An 18,418-nucleotide genomic window follows, 5' to 3' on the forward strand; every position below is an offset into this window, starting at 1 on the left:
GGGTTGCCTTGTCATCATATTATAATCACCGGGTCAAGCATCGTCATCACCATAAGTATTAGAGCTATCAATGGAATTGAGCTTGTCTACATCACTAGATGCAAGGGATCAACTGTACTTCAGATTGCTGGCTTGCATCTTCGTTTTCGTCATCGGAGCAATCGTCGTCTACGTCAACAGACTCTGGCTCGTCGTCGCAGGCATCTGCAAGAACATCCTTGTGATAGAATGAAGGTAGTAATATTATCCAGCTATTATTCCTCCCTTCAGAGGTATTGGGTTTCTTACTCCTTCATTCCTACGATTTGAGCTGGTCCGTTTCATAGTTCTTACGTTCGTTGTTCCTTGTGGTTGGCCATAGACACTGGATCATCGGGCTCCTTGTATCTTCGTACTCAGACTGCCCCAACGGTATACAAGACTGGGTAGCCTGTGAACTATTACTGTTGGTCCGAAGACATGGTAATCACAGTACTCTACTGTTGGTTCACATTGGTTACCCAGTTATTACTTTTTTGGGAACAAAGGTAGTGAGAAATAACCCAGCTATTACTCCTCTCTTCAGAGGTAGTGGGTCTCTTCCTCACTGCCTAGTCGACCAAAGGAACGTCCACATAAACATTTACAGGGGTTAGTACTCGAGTGATTTCTGGGGAGTTGAGTGTATTTTAAATCTCAGGAATTTTGAGAGAGTTTGAGAGAGTGTGGGGAGTTTGAGAGAGTTTGGTGTTTTTGAGTTCAGGGAGTTTGGGGGAGTGTAGGGAGTTTGAGAGAGTTTATTAGAGGGAGTTTGGGGGAGTTTGAGAGAGTTCACTCCTAACTCATTGTCTTTTAAGAAACAATAAATCCTCATTTGCAAATAACATTGATCTTTAATCAAAAGAAAAAAAAAATGAAAATGATCATATCTCTGTAACAATAGTATGTTATTTTGTGCAACGAGATAATTTTTTTCCCCTTCAATTTAACGGTCTCCATACAATTCTAACTCCCTTTATTTATTTCTGAAATTAGGGTTCTTATTTGGGGTGGTTAAGGGAGTAGTGGTTGGTTATAGGTGGTGATGGTAGTGGTGAGAAAATAGTTTTGACGGTGGTTGCAGAAGTGGTAATGTAATTCAACTCAGGGAAGCGCTAATTGTGAAGACTTCTACTTTTTTTTTTGCTGGTGCATCTTACGGGATATGTAGATCTAAACAAATCTATATATCCACACGTTTTCATGGACTCTAGATTACTATCCTAATATTTTCATAGAAATGTTTCACCGTATCATAATGGCCATCATCTGATAATCATTTCATCATGTTGGGAACAACATTTTTGTTGCTGAGATTTGAGAAATCCGTATGATTTGAAAAGAAAGATTTTGAACCAAATTTGGTTGTGAGACCAAAATACACTAAAATCTCTACTCTTTTGAGAGATTTGTTGTGAGACCAAAATACACTAAAAACTCCTTCAAACTCCCCAAAGAAACCAACTCCCTAATATTGTAGGGTTTTATGACTAACAGGGAGTTCAAGAGCTTTTTTTAAACTCCCCAGCGACTAACAGGTGTTTTCTAGGGAGTTTAGGAGACTCCTCTAAACTCCCCCACGACTAACAGGGATTTGGAGAGACTCCCTCAAACTCCCTCAGAACTAATAGGAGAAAACCCAAATACATTAAAATCTCTCGAACTCTTCCACGACTAACCCCCTGTTAACAAACGAGTTACAGACCAGTTTTTATAAACTCAGTCCAAGGCTTGAACTAGGACTGGAAATCAAAGCTTTAGATAGCTGTAGATATTTTAACTTGAAAATTAAAAGTTAATAAAGATTGAAAATGTAACTTAACCCACTTTACATCAGTAAGAAATATAAATCAAAAATCATCAAGCCTTCGTCACAAAGTGTAAGTTAGAAATAAAGGGAAATTAAGTTCACCGAGTTTTTGTAGAAATTAGAAGAATGGATTTCATAAAATCGGGAACCAATTTCAAAATCATTTTTACAAACAGTATTAGATTGATTTTGGGTGGTACCCAAACAAACTTTCCAAGCAATATCAACATAATACAAAAAAAAAAAATCCAGGAGATTAAAAAAGCTTGGAATAAGATAGATCTGGAATACAGGTAGCATAAATTCTTTACCCATAGCCTGATTCTAGCGCCAAATTGCTCCGCTAGTCTAACTACCAAACAGGACCCAGCTGTGGAAAACCCGCCATCATCTTTCAACGGTGTCTAGGAGATGAACTGCACGCACCTAAGCTATCGGGTAGAATTTTCACCATCATGCATTTCGTTTTTTTATGCAATAACAAAATCAAGAATTTCCAAGCAAATAAACAGACGATGAAGTAGAAAAGCAATCTACCCTTGCAGATTACAAGTTTGCAAATATGATAGGTGGTACAAACAATACAGTTAAACGATCCTATCTCAAGACTAAAAATGATCAATTATCTCAACTGATTAATCATCTCAATATGAGAAATTGTTTAACAAGGGAAATGTACTTCTACCATAACTTGCGACCTAGAACAAGTATGGGATTTTCTTGTGAAAATAAAAAAAACTCAAGACTAAAAAGAAAAAGAAAAAAAAGAATTGTTTTACAGAAACAATCTCTTTTCTTGTTTTGTGTTTTTCACAGCTCTTTAAGATATACTTTGTGCACTCGTGAAGAGGTAACAACGGTAATGCCCATGCTAGTTGCTACCCTGTATATAGGTGTTGTTCAACATCAATACTTGTGAATCTGCAACAAGGAAACAAAATAAGATTAGTCTAGGATCATGCCATGTTTGTCAGTTAAAAAAGAGGTATTTGTAAGACATACTTTGTGCCCATGCCAAATTTAGGGCTGTGGAAGAACAAGCGAGCCTGGCTAACACCAGATGAGAAATGGTTAATTACAAAATAGAGGAGTAATCTTGAAGTTTTATTCAAGCAAATAAGAAGAATTTTCACTTGATAATAACAAGTACCATGCCCAGTCTAGTATATCTTTCCAATCAAGGTCCGCATCCCAACCTCCCTCCTCCCTTTCGAGAACATCCATTCAGACTCATTTCTACCATCTTCAGACTTTTCACCTACAATACACCATTGGCCTCTTAGAAGAAAGCAAAAAGTGAAACAAATACAGAATTACAGATAATGAAGGTCAGATAAGTTTTCTGGATTTCACAGTGAAGGAGGTTAAATTGTTCAAATTTTACTCGTATAAAATATTCTACACGGATAGTGTTAAACGAGATACCATCTTATTTTTTACCTCTTTCTGACATTTGCACTACCTTCAGCACTGCTTCCTCATAAGAGAGCGGGTAAATTATTTGGTCCGTTAAAGTTCCCAAGCAGGTATATATGGCAGTTGAGAGCATAAAATACATCACAACTTGAACCATTCCTTTCATTCACGCTCCGGCCAGGTTTTCCACTACCATTTGGACCTAAGAGATCCCATAAAAAGAATTACAAACCAATTCATAAAAAGACTAATACTCTTCAGTAACTAATAACAAAGAAGGCTTTTTCTGGCACTATATCAAATGTCAACCTCCCAGCCAGCAATTTTTGGCCAGGAGTTGTTATATCCACCTCAGAAAAAGAATCTCATCTTTGTCAGTTGGCTTACTCATTTCTAACGATGATGCAGCATAGAAACCTCTATATTTGATTAACGTGAATTCAAAACTTTGTTATGATCATCAGAAAAGAGACGGCAGTGGACAATAGTTTAATGAGTATAAGACTAACTGTGATTACCTCTTCCATGATCCACATCAAAACATACGCAACACTGAAAGAAAAATGCTTCTCTCTAATACGCCATGCTAACAACTAAATTAAGTGATTAAGGGCAAAAAGTTGACTTCTCTACTATGACGGAAATAAAAATGGACATGTAATCTTAGGTCTTAGACTCTTCATGTTTCAAAAGAGTTCTAGTCCCGAATTTTGAGTGGGTCAAAATGATTCGATGGACCCATGTGACCAGACATGGAAAAGTTATGGCACGCAATGAAAAACTTGCAGAATACTTTTGCTGCCAGAAATTACCTTTTTGAGAAGCGTCAAGTAGCTCTTCATGCTCGAATCGACTGATATCATCAGAAAGTTCAACAGATTTCTTATTCAACTCTAGGATGTCACCCAAAAGCTAAAAAGCTCTCAAACACTACATAAGCTAGGAACCACAAAGCATGTGCCAACTCACCTGCACATGATTAAGCATGATAAGGAGCTTCAAACAAACTCGTTTGAAACACTACAAAACTTAAGTTTTCAATATACCTTGTGTAGACGTCAATGCCTTATCTATTTGTGGTCCATGGCATACAACAAACTCAAACCCCAAGTGACATTGTGCGGCAGCTGCTTCTTGACAACATCATCCAGTATGCCAAAGAGCTACTTCTTCTTCAAAAGTAGCTTAGGCCTTAGAGTGATTAAGAAGGTCCCTGAATCTTGCATCGACCATCTGTTCCAGGTGTCAAATATCAAGTGATTACGATCAATAACTAGCATTAACAACATAATCATATCTTCATATCTTTGATATAAGAGCTTAAAAAACTTTACACTGACAGAGAAAGTTATGAAATGCACAATGAGAAAGGTCTGCCCCAGATTACATCCTCCAGACCAGTACACGTGGTACAAACCTTAGAACCAAATTATATGAATGGCAAGTCACTAAATAGTGTGGAAATCCAAGAGACAACTATAGAAAGTGCTTATAAAAAGGTGATATTTGATTAGATATATGCCCACAAGTACAGAGCTTTAGTCATTTCATGAGTTTTGCTCATATTTTAAGAATCTGAACTGTTTTCAGTTAAAGTGATCACTGGTAGCTGATTTTACCGGTGAGATTGCTTAAATTTCCATGTATATACTAAATACTATTCACAAGAAAATGCAGTGGAATATAATGTTAATTTCTTTTGGAGGGAGTTTCAAGACATAATTGGTAAGCTAATACAATTCTAAGTCGACCCTGCTCCATTAGTAAGTCATATGACATTTGGCACTTTGCGTTATCTTGGTCTTTCTCTTTTCAGTTCAATGCATTTTGTATTTTGTTTCTATTGGTTTTGATTTTCTTGTCACTTGATTATCTTGTAAGATAATGTGTAAACTACTTCTCGTAAACGAAATGTTATGAACTGATCCAAACAAAAAAGAGTAACTTTTAGAGCAATTGTAACAGCAAATCCAAAGACAAAAAGAATAAAATCAACATAAACTTATTTTGGTAATATCTGACTAAAAGTAGAAACTGGTTTTTCTACTTGTTCTGTTTTAGGCAGGTTGGAATGGATATCTGGTAATATCTGCTTAAAAGTACCAAAAGACAGGTTGGAACGGATATCTGGTAATCACTGTTGGGTAACTTACTAACATGATGCTCGAAGAAAGGATAGTACAAGTAAACATCAAATTGCCGTGCAAAAGTGATATCTGTTGGGATCCACTTCACTGAATACGTCATGTCTATTACAATTCCCTCTTCCAACGGTTTAGGGCTTTTTGAGTGAGATTAACATGAATACTCCGCAAGTACAGAAAGTCAGTTAGAAAAAATAGAAACACTAGGAAACCAAAATAAATCTCCAATTACCGGTCATTGGATTTTAAATGCCACAAACCTGCTCTCTGTTGTATATAGTAACACTGTACTTGTGTTTATAAAGCAGATGTCTGCTGTTATCACTGTTTTTATCAGAATGTAGTTACCAACAAAACCTAATCAACATGAAGGAAATGCATGCATGAAGAATTAGATTCATCCAAGAGAATTTAACATTTGAACACACAAGAATAAGGAAGGTGCGCACCTCATAAAGGCAGATCATCTGGAGATGCCTCAACACATGAAAAAGAAAGAAGAGTAAAACAATTAGCCAAAGAAAGAAAGCAACTCAAAAATAAGAAACGCCGTGTTCAGATCTTCAAATTTTGAGAATTCAAACCAATATGAACTCTCAATTGCATCCTTAAACTCCTTCAACTTCGGTTCGGTGCGTCTAAAGCAATGTCACGGATGGAAATCCTATCCACATTTTCTGTCCAAACAAATAATGAATTACTGCTGGCACTGTACCTTAGCAATCACAGATAATCAAATGAAAGAAAAAGTCTACAGCCAGAAGGTTTACATACTCTGATATTTTATTTCAATCTGACCATCAATGAGTTCATTTCCACCAAGAACCTCTCCAAGTCCATTTTGTGGCTGGCAAAAGGGAAGACTCTAGTAGTTGTATGTTTCTTGTGGATTATTATAAGGTCCAACTTTGTTTACCCAAAGAGTAACAGGAGCATCTACCTGATACTGCATGAATAGACAATCAAAGGAAACAGTTTATGATTCATTAAGCGGGTATTCAGTTCTGACTCCGGTAGATACTACCAATTCATAAAGGGGAATTCATATGGGTTGCCTTTTCTCCTATATCCAAATGCATTCCTTGCCTAAATGTAATATGTTTCAAAACTCTTGGCAACTTGCTCAGCAATGTATTTTCTTGTTTAAGCTACACCCAACATTCCAAATTGATTGAAAACTCAAACTCTATAAATTGTGATTCTTAGAAACTCATTTGGTGAGAAAGTAAGTAAAGCACAATTTTTGAAACCTAACCCTTGTGAGCCTGAATAACCGAGACTTGAAAATTTAAAATTAAAGCAGTGAGCTTCACACGTTGATATGGGTGTGCATCAAAACAAAAACAAAAAAATCTGCTACAGCTTACAACCCTTCTAACTTAAAACAGATAAATTTAAGTACAAGAAGTCTAATGAAAAGGAGATAAATGAACCCAAATGATAAAGTAACATAAACATGCATACAGATCAATGAAACATTGAGCTAATTAGGGTTCAAATACAAATTTAGAATACCTTGTGATCAGACTCAGAAGCAAGAGTAAGATTAATGTAGGCAAGAAGAAGAATGCATAAGAAGGAGATGAATTTGACCATCACGTTAATGTTGAATCGGATCTATCTTTATTTGTAATTACCAATAAGTGAAGGTTTTGTGTACATTCTACTTCTTCTGCAGAAGCTTTTTTTATGTTTCAGAGGGAAAGTCACCAGCACAGACCAATCTACCAATACCATGGTCACGTGACTAAACGTTACGTTAAGGTTATGGAGCACTTGTCATTCGACTCGTTCCCCGACCATGGTTCACATATGCCTACGAATAGGATACGGTGGTAGTGGTGTATTTTTTTTTTTTGAAAGTTAAAACTGAGTTACAAGCGGTTCGTTTCTATTTTTTTATTTTTTTCGGAAGCATAAATATATTTAAATTTAAAGACAACATTCCAAAAATATTTGCGCAAGGCTCATATTTTTCACATGCATTTTCTACTCCATATCAGTCAGTATCGGGTTGTATCCGTGCGGGGCGATACGATACTGGTACATTCCGTCGGACATATAAGTATGGATCAATGCTTACACATATATGTACGATATGATGACGGATACGGCAGAACCACCTCGAACTTTACTTACACAGAAAACTTCTCAAGCTTCATATTCTTATTTCTTCTTCTTCCTCCGTAGAAACACAAACCTCATTTTTACCCCATTTGATCTTCATTGGATTAGGTCGACTTTTCTTGTGATATTGATTGAAAGGGATTATTCTTCATTTTCAGCCATGAAAGAACTTTTTTTTTTCTTTGGACACCCAGCCATGAATATTCGGTCAGCATTTATTATAGAAGCCTATTATTGGGACGTCACACCCAGCCATGAAAATTTCAGCCGTAACTTGTCTACGGTTGACCCCCGGAAAATTAAAACCCAACCATAACTGGTTTATGACTAGGTTCTTCCCAATTTTTACCAGTTACGGCTAGGATTTCATCATAACTTAACCGTAAACCGCCCCAAAAAGCTTAAAAATCCAAAATTTTGACGTATTTCTATCAATTTTTGGCAATAAAACAACAACAAAGCTAAGTTGGATGTGTACCTAATTGTTTTCAATCACTAATTTCTTTACTTTGATGAATCAAAATCTAGGATTTTAAACAGAAATCCCCAAAAGAATAATATTCCCTTTACTTTTCTTCCACCAAAACTAACATCTTATTTGATTTAGTTTATTCACTAGGTATATAAGAAATTCACGATCTAATAGATAATTAAATAATTAACATTAACTAACCGAGGGTAGTTTAGTCATTATAAAAATATTTTAGATAAGGAGTTTTTTAAATTACTAACGGGTTACCTGTTATTGTCCAATTAGTGAAGCCTCTCTATTGGAACGTGACGTCCCAATAATAGGCTTCTTATAATAATGGCGGCGGTGATCAAGAGCCGGATAAGTGTCAAGAAAAATAATCAAGTGAATATGAATGTTGGCCAAATATTAAGTATCAACCCATTATGGTATCCGCAGGGACTGATTTTTGGGTACCATGTCGCCGCAAGCATCGGATTTTCTATATAATCATGTGAATCTCTAGCACCACATAGAGAAAGCTATGCTATTTTTATTTTATTTTTTGAAGCATGAAATTTATTAAACTATTAGAGGGATATTACACTAGGGTACGCGATACCCAAAGATTCATCGATTACAATTGACCTGGTAATCCATGAACCTATAGCAACACAATAGTGAGATTGAAAATGAACAGCGGTCTTCAGATCAAAGTTGCATCGGGGGTAGATGTTTAGGTAGTCGAAGGTCAAAAGGCCTCCGGTCAATGCTTTCCACAAGAAAAGTTGTACTGTTGAAGGACACGGCAGTGTCTGTCGGAACCTGGTTGATGGTAGTGAGGTTCGATGCAATTGATTCAGGATGCTAATCAGGCAGTTGCATCCATATGGTGCGGAGTAGATCCCAAACGATGTTTGTCTATCTTCTTTTCTCCCAGCTTGATCCATAACTTCAATATGAGCCTATAGCTTTGATTGCGGCTTGATTGCAGCTTGAAGTAGTCTCCCCAGGTGAAAAAAGTGAAAAAGTTAACTACTGTTAATACTGTTACTAAAAGGACACTAGAGATTGAAATAAAGATACAAGAGCACTTACAGACTCGACTAAGTTAACCACGTAATTTAAACTTGAAAACAAATGAACCCTGATTTTGGGCATACCAAAATCTTTCTAGGCATATTGAATAAAGACAAAAAAAGTTGTGAAATAGCAAAATCAGATAATCTCTTAACCGAAATTTTTTTAATGGCAAATCTGCCCTTTACGTATTAGTGTTAGTAATATTGATTAGTGATTAAATATTTTGTTTAGTGATTAAGATAATTTTCAGAATTATAAAGGTTGTTTAGATGATTTTTAGGATCATGGTTCGGCGAAACAGGTTGAGGTTCGGCTCACATCTATGAGCCGAATCTACCAATTGATGAACGGTTCGGCTCACTGAATTTGTTTATTGCATGCGCCGAACCTATAGTTTTCAATTCCAACCCTTTTGCTAGACACTAGTTCGGCTTATATGAAAGTTTCATACTAAGCCGAACAACATCCTGAATAGCTCGGAAAAAAAAAAAAATTACTGGTTCGGCTTATATTTCTAAAATCGTATGAGCCGAACATCAATTTTTTATTTTTTGGGTTAAAATATTGTTATTGGTTCGGCACATATTGAGAATATCGTTGTAGTTGCAGGAAATTCTACAATACACCCCTCATATGATTTTATCGTTAATCAGCCTATTTTTAGGTTTACACTCTCAATTTTATTGATTAATTTCTGAATATTCTTACAAGGAAAATAAAGAAATCAAGAATGATCTCTACTCTCAACTTTCTCTCTCCTATTTACTTACCTCTCACTCAAAAAAGATCTCTCTCTCCTTTACAACTCGAATGACTATTTATAAGGAAATACATAGTGGATGACAGCTAATCTGTCCTTTATTTTCGGATATGGTTCGCGATATTCTCGCAACCTTATAAATGTTAACTTCGCAAGCTCTCTAATTTTCGCAAGACTATCACATCTTTCCCATGATATTTGCTGACGTTGTTTTCTAAAACTGTTCTGCGACGCTATTGTGTAATTCCATTGATAATTTCGCTGAGACACAATTGTTGCGATAATCTGATCATACATCTTGCCTCTTCTCAAATCTTCTCTGCAAAGTAGAGAATGATTTTAGAAATGTCGCAACTCCTTATCTTTTCATATTCCACATTTATCACACGTACTCTCTCTCTCTTCCACTTATTTCTTGACACGTCTTCTGTAACCGCTACTTTTCAACCGCTCACGTCTCTTCGTCTTAATGGTGTTTATTTCTTCGAGAAGTAAATTTTATTTATATACTCTTCTCCCTCCCTCTTTCCACTTTTCTTTTTACTTTCTCTTCTATTTTTATTCTCTCATCTCTGCAACTCCTGTCATTCTTCTGCAAATTCTGCTGCTGTAATTTTTTCTTCCTTCAATTCTTTTACTTTCCATACATTCTTATACCCTTTATTCAATCATGGATCCAAGTGTTCATAGATATAAGAATAATCTTCAAGATGTCCAAAAAGATCTTGCTAATAAAGGTCTTACACTTTCCCCCATTCCTGATGTGAATGCCAAATCAATTCTTTCTGTCAAGCTTTTCTCCAATCAAAATTGTGATGATCAATCAATCATAATTTCGCTAGGTCAAATTCTCGCAGGCCTCCCTATTCCTCTTTATAACCCAAACATTCCTTTATTTTATGAAATTCTCGCTCATCCGGGATTTTCGCGAGCCATTTTCCAACTAAGTGGGGATTGCATCCATCTAATGCTAGAGTTCGCTAATCGTGGTGCTGGTACAGGATATCTTTACTCTAGTGAAATTAGGGATCCAAAATTCGCAGACCTAGAAATAGTTGCTGAGAAGTATACAGTGGCGAATTTCTTTGAAAATTACGAACTTATCTCCATGAAGAAAGAGAATACTCGCTGGGGTACTCGATTAAGAAGAAAAGATAACATTGATGAATCCAAAATTCTTATGCAAGATATTGACTGGCATTCTGGTAAAAACACAACTCCTCGCCAATCCAAAGATGACAAATGGTGCGTGTTTCCTTTAATGCTAAAGGGTCCTTACATTGCTGGATCAAACGTTCTTCCTGCGAATCTCGCAGCATATCAACCTTGGGTTTTCTCCTGGCCCGAAAAGGAGAAGGAGGTATACTTCTCCCCTTTAACTCATTTTATACTTCTTTATTGATTTTTACTATTATGTTCGCTAACTCTTGCGATATTCCGCAGATCCAAAAACTAAAAGATAGTTATAACAGGACTGGGAAATCTAGTACTCTGTTAGCTCTTCGCTCATATACAGATGAGGTAAGAAATTTTCTCTTATGACTTTAAATAGTACTGTCATTCCCATGCTCCCATTTCTTACTTCTATCTGTATGCGAAGATTATTGTTGAAGTAGAAGAATCTGCTGATACTGCGAAGATTGGCGATAAAGGTAAAGGTGCTCTTCGCAGAGAAAAATCAACTGGTCCTCCTCCAAAGAAAAGAAAAGTGCGTTCTTCTTCTCCTTCAAATGTTCTTCCTAACGAGAATTCTGAAAGTGGCAAGGATGATGAGGATAATGATGATCTCGCTGGAACTGAAAATTCTCCACCCGAATCTTCTATGGCTAAGCTTTCTGGCCTGTTTTCTGATTCTCTACAAGGAATGGGAGATAGCCAGTTCGCAAATACCTGCAAAGCTCTCGCTACCTTTTGTGATGTCCCTTTACTAGATGGTGATAGCTCTCTTCGCGGAGTTTCTAGATCAGTGACTCCCGACTTCTTGCATTCTCTCAATAGTTTGGTATACTTTCATCTTTTTACTTCTTCATTGTTATAACTCAAAATCTCTTTCTATATTAATGTTTTTTATTTCTTTTCGCAGGCTGGAAAAGCTTCTTTTGCGGTTGCCTCGGATCTAGAGAGAAGACGCGAAATTCTTGAAAAGAAGAATCTTCAATTTCGCAAAAGGAATGAAGAATTGGAAGTTGAAGTTAAAGGTCTTCGCGAGAAGAATAGACAATTAGAAATTGATTCTTCCTCTTATAAGAACAAAATTTTTAGTCTTCAACAAGCTAATAATCAGCTTTACGGTATATTACTTTTGTCTTTTCTCTTTATTCATTCATCTTGTTGTTTTATCTTATTTAAATGATCTTTTTTGCAGACAGTTATGGTCTTTCTGATGAAGCTACCCTTCTTCGTTCATTTCCTAATGCCTTGGATAATGATACCCTTCTGAACGTCTTAACAATTCCTTAAATATCTTTTCTAATGATAGAATTTCATCTCTTTCTCTAAATGAACTTAGATCACAATTTCGCCTCTTAGAAATTGATCATATAACCAGTTTAGGCTTAGCTAACAGATTTAAACGTCTCCTTATTGATTCCAAAGATAAAACCAATGAGTTGAGAACCAAGATTAGCGGTCTCATAGATGATAAAGATCGTATCTCTGATCAAGGTGACAAGGCTCTGGCGAAATTCCAAGAGGCTCTCCTTGAAGTTCAACTTGAGCGAGATGAAGCTAACCACAAGAATATTGAACTCTGCGAAAGGGAAAATCAAATTCGTACTCGTCTTCTCATAAGTAGTGAGGAAGAATTTTTCTGGGCTGCGAAAATTTTAGATGATGCTAGAAAATATTTAGGCGTAAATGTTAGTCTCCAAGTTGAACATACAGCCTTGATTAGAGACATGATTTCTGATAGAGAAGGTTGCTAATTGCTCTTCTTTACTAATCTTTTGCTTCTTATAGATTTTCATCAAATTAATAATTGGTTGTCTTTTGTTCGCAGATTCTGAAAATAGATATCGTGAAAAGATTGAAGAACTTGAAGATGAAAAGGAGGAACTCGCAAAGAATCTTTCTTCCCGCAACGATAAGTATTCTAGATTGAAGAATCAAATCAAAATCACCATTGAAAATTTTAAGAATGATGCTACACATTTTCGCAATCAAACCATCCAGATGGTTTGTGATGATCATAATATCCCATATTCTGATTACCCTTGTCTTTTAGAGGAAATCCCACAGAATACTCCCAATTTGATTATCTCTGATAGTGAAGCTGACAATGAAGAATCTGATAGTGATGGAAGTTCTGATGGTGATGAGGATTCTGACGCAGATGAAGAAGGAAATAAGTCTGATGAAGAAAATGAAGAATTAACCAAGAAATAGTCTTTATTTCTTCTTTGATTCTTTGTAGCACTTGTATATTTATTTCTTCTTTCTGTATATTTGTGTTTCTTTCATTTTGGCCTGCGTAAATTAAAACAATTCTTATTTACAATACAGTTAATCAATATAATCATTAATTCTTGAATTTTTGAGTAAATCTCTCATATGGAGACAAATAGCATTTTCTAATTTCATATATTCCCATACTTGCCTCTGTTATTTGAATCCAAATGAGAGATTTCATAAACTTTTTTTATTGTACATTTCGCAACTTGCGAAGTGAATTTTGTTTCTTTTCAAAATCTCATTCCTGTGTGGTCTTATTTTGCCTTCCTAATTAAAGGTCTTATTATGCCACCTCTTGTCATTGCGACAAAATCGCAGGACGTCCTTGCACTTTCATGCAATAACCCATTGATCTTGCCTTAACTTTTTCTTCTGTATTATGGCCTCTTCAGGAATATTGCGACAATATGACAGGCCTAAATATTCTTGCGAAAATAAAGCCCCATGACATTGCCGTCTTGCGATGAAATCGCAGGACGTCTTCGCACTTTCATGCGAAAACCCATTGATCTCATCTTATCTTTTTCTTTTGTATTATTGCCTCTTCAGGAATGTTGCACAAATATGACAAGCCTTAATTATCCTTGCGAATAATAAGCCTCATGACATTTGCGTCTTAAGACACTTATCAGCTCCCTAATGGAGGGTGCCCGCCCTTATCTTCCCCCTGGTTGCCCCTTCAAGGAGGCGTACTTCTACCATACAAGGTTAGCTCCTCCCATCCAGTCTTAACAACAACCAGTTGTTTTCGCAGCCTCTTATCCCTTTTACCTATAGGGCTTATGGTTACGAGACTGCACCCTAAGTGGGGTTTTCTTCGGGAGTGCAGTATAAGCCAAGACTTGTCAAGAATGGCAAGGACGCTTCAAACGCCCTCGGCACTCTTGACTCAACCGTGTACCTCGGCGCCTTGATCAGATCTGCACTCCTTGGGAGAGTTCTTATTACCTTAGTCGCCCAACCTAAGTCATATGCTTAAGTTGAGAATCCAAGGTGCCTCTCCCGGATGGGCTTTATTGACCCCAAATCTCCATGACTCAGGTTCCGGTGGCGGTGTAGCCTTTCCCTGAGTCATGTAACAGGTACCCCCTAATATGACGTACTTTAGGTCTTACATTTGCCTCTTGCGAAATTTTATTCGCGAACTAGGGTGTACGCCATAAAGGTTCGCCTCTTTCTCTTTTGTCATTCTTTTCTGATTATTTTCTGTAAAATTCATTATCTCTGCGAGAGTCTCGCAATTCATAATATTGTATCTGAATTTCGCAATCTCAATTTTGTTGTTCAATCAAATGTATTTTTGAGAATTTTACTTATTGCGAGATTATCGCAACAACTTAATCATTCATACATTTCTTGCTTTTATTACTTTTGCCCTCCTCTGCTTCTTTATGATTTTCTGCTACTGCTTCCTTGGTAATGGTATGTTCATCCTTTTTACCCTGAGCTAGCATTGATTTTGTAACATCTCTTCTCCTTTCTTTTCGATTGTATCCACCATCAACTTCTCACTTCTTTGTACATCCTTGATTTTGTCGCCAGTTTTCCTTCTTATTTGCTCTTCCTTCGCAAGATTCTATCTCAGTTTCGTAACATTTCTTTCCTTCAACCCAATCTCCCTTTATGATTCCTACACCATTGGGGTGAGGGAATTTGATGCATTGATGGAAAGTTGAAGCTACACCCAGAATCCCATGTAGCCAAGGTCGACCAATTAATGCATTGTAGGGTGATTCTACATCAACAACACAGAATGAGATTTCTGAAGATATTCCCTTCAATGGAATTTGCATAGTAACCTCCCCTTTAGGCTTGTTTGCAGTACCATTAAAACCATATATCTTATATGTTGATGGTATAAGATCATCATCTCTTCCACCCATGGTTTTATAAGTATGATAAAATAAGATGTTCACAGAGCTTCCAGTATCGACTAGGATTCTATTGATTGCCCATGAATCTTCAGCTTCATCATCCTCATCTTCTTTTGGTTTTGGATTAATCTCTAATTTTATTACCAATGGATTGTCATGCATCTTCTCCTTCGGGAACTTCTTCTGCGGTAAAGGAAATTATCTGTTTCTGCCATTCCTCTAGTTGCGAAATTTTCGCAATATTCATAATTTCTTTTCCATTATTATCTCTTGCGAACACTCGACTTAAAACATTATCATGAAAGTCTTCAATTGTCTTATATGAATGTACGATAGAGTGACAGAATAGATTTTTTTGCTTTTGCACCCACTTCTATGAAGAATGTTTCTTTCTTTTTCATTGTATTCACTTTGTGATGTTCTGGTGGTGGTGGTAATGGTTGAGGTTGTGGATGCCCTACCAGAAAGTCGTTTAATTTCCTTGATCTATCATTCTCAAAATAATCCTCTTTATATTTCTGCAATCGTTTGTGGTATGCCATGAAAATGATGATAAGAACAAAATTCATGACTTCTGTGATTTGGAGGTGGTTCCGTTCCCATGTTCCACGGTGTTGGTATATTTTCCATCAAGATTATAGCTTCCCATATCTTCTCCACACTTGCATTTAGAGGTGGCATCTTGATTTCTTCCCATACTACCTTATGACCTCCTTGTCCTCTATTAAAGTTTGGTCTTTGACCTCCATAAGTTTCTTGCGGTTGATCGAGTCTTTGAATCTTGTTATTTCCTTCCTCCACGACTGTAGAAATTTCTTTCTCTTTCATACTCTTCTTGATCTCGACTTCCCATAGCTACCAACTTCTGCTGATTGTTACCTGTCACCTTTTCTTGTTGTACTTGCGAAGTATTCGCCACTGTATTTATTAGCTTGGGTAATACTTGCATTCGCTGCTTGTGAGCTGGTATTCTCAACTGGATATGATTCCATTTCATTTTGTCTTTCCTCCAAAGCAATGTATTCTTCTTCTCTCTCGCAATTCAGTCATTGTAATTGTATTCTTGACTCTGAAAATTTGGACATACAACAGGTTTGTTGTAAACATAGCATTGATAAATGATAATATGAGATATCTCTCATCTACACGGCCAGCCATTTCGCTACACATGGTTCTCCATCTTTTAGTCAAGTGTTTCAAACTTTCACCAATCCTTTGTTTTAATCCAAACACATCTTCTATACCAGGTCGTGAGGAATTATTACTTATATATGCTCCCAAGAATGTGGTCTGAAAATGATTGAAGGAGGTTATTGTGTTCTTTGGCATACCTTCAAACCATTTTAACGCCTCTCCTGTTAAGCTGGATGCGAAATATTTGCACAATACCGCATCATGATTTTCCCATTGTAACATGCACCTCACATAAGCTTTAATGTGTTGAATTGCACAAGTTGTTCCATCGAAAATGATGGTTAATGCGAGCAAATTGCATTTCGGTGGTATTCCTCCTAACTGTACTTCTCTGGTAAATGGAGTTTTCGCAGCTTCTTCTATTGCTTCATCCAATTGTCTTCTACCTACTTCTCCTCTGTTATTTAGCATTCCTCTCATTTCTTCTAATTCTTTCAAGATTTGTTGATTTACTCCTGAATCTTGACCCATTGGTCTCTTTAATTTTGCTTCTCTTCTTCTGCGTTCACGTTTATCTTCTCTTGCGAAATTGTGTATCTCTTCTTCATTATCATCATCTCGTCTTCTTCTGCGATTCTCTTCCTCATCCCTATCTTGAATTCGCAAGTGATGATGTCGTTCATTTTCCCATCCATAATTTTGTTCATTTCTTATCAACTCAATTCGCTGTCTTTCAGCCATTCTCTTCACTCTATCATACTCCTCATTGAGATTATCATTATTCCAGTTTTGTATACACCTTTTTTCTTGGTTGTCATGATTGTTCTGGCGAATTGTCTCCTGAAGCTCTTGCTCTTCCATTTCCGCTCTCAACTTTTCACGTTCGCAGATTAAACGTGCTTGTTCAGCATTATGTCTTTCAATTTCTTCTTCAATTGTCTGTTGATTTCTTTAATTTTCTCTCACATGTAAAATGCTTCTTCCTTCCTCTTGATTTCCTTCGCCATCTTGGTTACTTTGTCTCTGAATTTGCCCGTTCTCTTGATTTCCTCTAATTCTCATATCATCAAAAGTTTTATTTTGTGGAATATAACGATCATCAATTCTTTCTCTATTTTCGCGATATTCTTCATTAGGATTTGACATTTCTTCCTGAATATTGTTTCCAACATTGATTGTAGGTGAATTTTTCCTCATTTCTCTTCTAGTTGATCTGGAATATGATTTTGTAATACTTCTCGATCTTCTATTCTGCAATATGATATTCTCCATCCTTAATTCGTGATTTTGTCTTGTTAAATTTGCACGCTCTTCCGCCTCAGCTCTTCTTTCCTCATGTACTCTTCGTCTCAATGTTTATAACGCCACAATTTCTTCATCTCCATGAATTATTCCTTCATCTGCTTCTTGGTTTCTCTCTTCCTGTCTGTAATTTCTATTTTGTTGTTCTTCTTCTATTTCTTCTGCTGAATTTGATCGCCAAGTGTGTACGCTCACTCTGTCATGATCTGTATTCCTCTCTTGAACTAGTGTTTGTTGAATTGGTGATTGAATTATATTTTCTCTATTATTTATCCTTCTAGTAGATTCTCCCATTTTACTTCTTTCTCTTCCAGCAATTCTTTTGCTTCTTCTAATAGTAGTTGGTTGTTCGGATGTATTTCTTCTTCTAACCATTTCTTCAATACTAACAGTGTTTCAAGAAATTATGAAAAATTCTTAATCAACTACTTCAAATTTTCACAAATCTCAATGTTAATCTTCGATTTTTTCTAGAATAGTCTTCAATCTTCAATTGTCCCTGTTTCTAGCGCCATTGTGTAGTTGCAGGAAATCCTACAATATACCCCTCATATGATTTTATCGTTAATCATACTATTTTTAGGTTTACACTCTTAATTTTATTGATTAATTTCTGAATATTCTTACAAGGAAAATAAAGAAATCAAGAATGATCTCTACTCTCAACTTTCTCTCTCCTATTTACTTATCTCTCACTCAAAAAAGATCTCTCTCTCCTTTACAACTCGAATGACTATTTATAAGGAAATACTTAGTGGATGACAGCCAATCTGTCCTTTATTTTCGGATATGGTTCGCGATATTCTCGCAACCTTATAAATGTTAACTTCGCAAGCTCTCTAATTTTCG

The 18,418-nt window shown here is 36.3% G+C and overlaps 1 long non-coding RNA gene across 6 annotated transcripts; it reads right to left on the bottom strand.

Annotated features, from left to right (window-relative positions):
• Positions 1–2,426: 2,426 nt before the first annotated feature.
• Positions 2,427–7,446, bottom strand: LOC113356575. Of its 6 annotated transcripts, XR_003363044.1 has the most exons (11): positions 6,904–7,446; positions 6,163–6,334; positions 5,973–6,065; positions 5,838–5,855; positions 5,398–5,745; positions 4,291–4,477; positions 4,057–4,213; positions 3,269–3,446; positions 2,979–3,086; positions 2,831–2,874; positions 2,427–2,749 (listed from the first exon to the last, which is right to left on the bottom strand). It is a non-coding gene; the product is annotated as an uncharacterized LOC113356575 (long non-coding RNA). The 6 variants fall into 6 exon arrangements; XR_003363047.1 differs by having other exon boundaries at positions 5,649–5,745; positions 5,838–6,065; XR_003363045.1 differs by having other exon boundaries at positions 5,402–5,745; positions 5,838–6,065.
• Between the last annotated feature and the right edge of the window lie 10,972 nt (positions 7,447–18,418).

The sequence above is a fragment of the Papaver somniferum genome, chromosome 3 (assembly GCF_003573695.1).
Source record: "Papaver somniferum cultivar HN1 chromosome 3, ASM357369v1, whole genome shotgun sequence".
Taxonomy (NCBI): domain Eukaryota; kingdom Viridiplantae; phylum Streptophyta; class Magnoliopsida; order Ranunculales; family Papaveraceae; genus Papaver; species Papaver somniferum.